Raw genomic sequence first — 2,402 nt, 5'->3', positions numbered from 1 at the left:
TTCCCTACTCTTCTTGTGTCTGTTTATTCTGTTTAATTATAAATAAGGCAGGAATTATGTGCTTATAGCGCCTAGATCCAGTGAGCTTTGATCTCAAAGGCTAGAGCCCTTGGGTACTTTCCCAACATAAAATACTTGCTGGTTTCAGCAAGTGTGAGCCTGGCACAGAAGTTTTATTCTCTTCTGACGCCTTCTAGATGAGAGAGAGAAAGCAGTGAGTAGTAAGTACTATACCATCAATGTAATTTCTTCTTTCTGTTGATCCTCTTTTAATGAGCTCAGCCCCACATTGTTTTAATGAGATGTTTCAGACCTTGTCTGTTTAAGAAAACTGCGTAGATGTTGTCCAGGTACTAGCCTCTTAACTGCAGGTATTGTACCATATCTTGTGGAGTCAAGGGAGGAGAGATCTGCGAAGGTAGAGCCTGTAAAGCCGGTATCTCCAAGCTTCTCATTTAACGTAATCATAGATGCCGTCTATTCTTATCAGTGCTAGGGAGTGTTCCAAATGCCATATTAGAAAAATAGATAAAAATCCAGCCTTCCTGAAATTGTATTAACAATATGAATTTTTCACTTTTGCAGGAATCCAGGCAGTGCTTGTTTTAGGCTTGATCTTAAGAGTAAACAAAAGAGCTTTGTAGGAGTAGGAATATTACAGTAATAGTGATACAGAAGTAGACAACCTTAATCTGCTGTACACAGTGATCCTAGTATATTAACTGTGAGAACAAAATAAAGTATGTTATCTTATCAACTGGAATGTGTTTGTTATATACAAACTGTATTTTGGAATTGGATGTTCTGATGTACCCGTTTGACAGTATGTGTCAAGAGTAATATAACTGTGGCAATATTACAATCATGCTAGAAGGAACTGCTGATGTAGATTTAATGAGCAGTAGAGTAAACCTAGAAGAACAGAGATCAGTTTAGAGGGCAGTACATAACTAAGCATTCTGTCAGAAGTGACTGGGAAATTAATATGTTAAATAGAACAGGATATAAGAGGGCATATCTGAGGAATGAGTTGCAATGTTAATTTTCTCTGGGTTTAGCTCTTAAGTCTTCTTGTTAAAGGGACTGTTAAATATAACAGATTGTAAACTATTTTTTATCTGTTATTCAACAGAGATTTTGTATCTTGCTGGAGAGGGTTATTTTATGTTTTCTGTAATGACCTGTGTGTTATTCTGCAGTAGCTTTAGAATGGCTGTTGTCTAACATACGTTTAATTGGCCTTAATCAGACTGCCGAGACAACAGTTGGTAGTCTGAAAGAAATCTCTGCATTCACTCTTTGTTCCCTGCTCTCACTTTGCTACTTCCTGTGAGGAGGCAGTTGTGCTTAAAGCACATGTTAGCAGAAGGAGTAAGACCATTTAAAAAAAATGCTCAGAACTGCATATGATCCTGTAATGATCATATGATTGCTAGTCAAAATCTTCTTTCATCACAAATATATGAAACAGTTGCAAAGTAAAAATTCCGAATAATTTTTACATGAAAAATGTAAAAAGCCATGCTTGATTAGAAATACAAGCATTCATTGTCTTTTCCATCCAGTCACTGTGAAGCTGAGGCGCTTAAAAATTCTGAATCAGGCATCTCCATTACTCTAGGTATGTAGTTATTATGGTGACTATAGCAAATGAAATTACTGCTGGCATTTGTGAGGAATGGAAAACACATGAAACTTCCCTGGAACAACATTTCATTAGTGTGTGTATCTTACATGCTGAGGACACAGCCAATATGATAGATGGTGTATCTGCTGAGCTTTGTCATCTGAGAGGCATGTTTAATGGCTCCGAGGTATGTGCTGGACCTGCAGAGACAGATTAATGTGTATGACAAGCAAATGGTGGAGAGCCAGGTTCCTTTTCAGTGTGGTGAAAACAGGCCAGAATCTGCAAGAGATGATGCCCTGGTAGGTGCTAGCTCCCTCCAACATAGCAGGCATGATGGCACAGGGGAGAGCCTTCCTTCAGGAAGGGGAAAGTCTCCCAGGGGTGACGCTGTGGTTCTTCTGCTCTGTCATGAGCGAGGAGACAGTGTTATGTTTAAGAAAGGAGGATAGTACTGTGATTCACCACTAGGCAGGGATGCTAGGTTTAGTGCCTGGCTGATTGCAGAGTTCCTGTAGGTCACTGAGCCTTTGTCTGTAAACCAGACTGATGCTGCTTCTCACATGAGCCTACTTTCTCTAAGGGTCGTGAATACTGAGGTGTTATGACTGGTTATGTAAATACTTTGGCAGTGGTGACACATACAATATAAGACCATATTTTAAATCTCAAGTGTCACTGTTTACCTAAACTTCTATTTTTATCTACTTGTAAGAATGCTTAGATTTCCCCCCCCCCCCCCCCACAATCTGCCTCTTTTATGTTTTTCAAAAAT

Source organism: Buceros rhinoceros, unplaced genomic scaffold, assembly GCF_000710305.1.
Source record: "Buceros rhinoceros silvestris isolate BGI_N320 unplaced genomic scaffold, ASM71030v1 scaffold5988, whole genome shotgun sequence".
Taxonomy (NCBI): domain Eukaryota; kingdom Metazoa; phylum Chordata; class Aves; order Bucerotiformes; family Bucerotidae; genus Buceros; species Buceros rhinoceros.
This window is presented reverse-complemented; position numbering follows the sequence as displayed.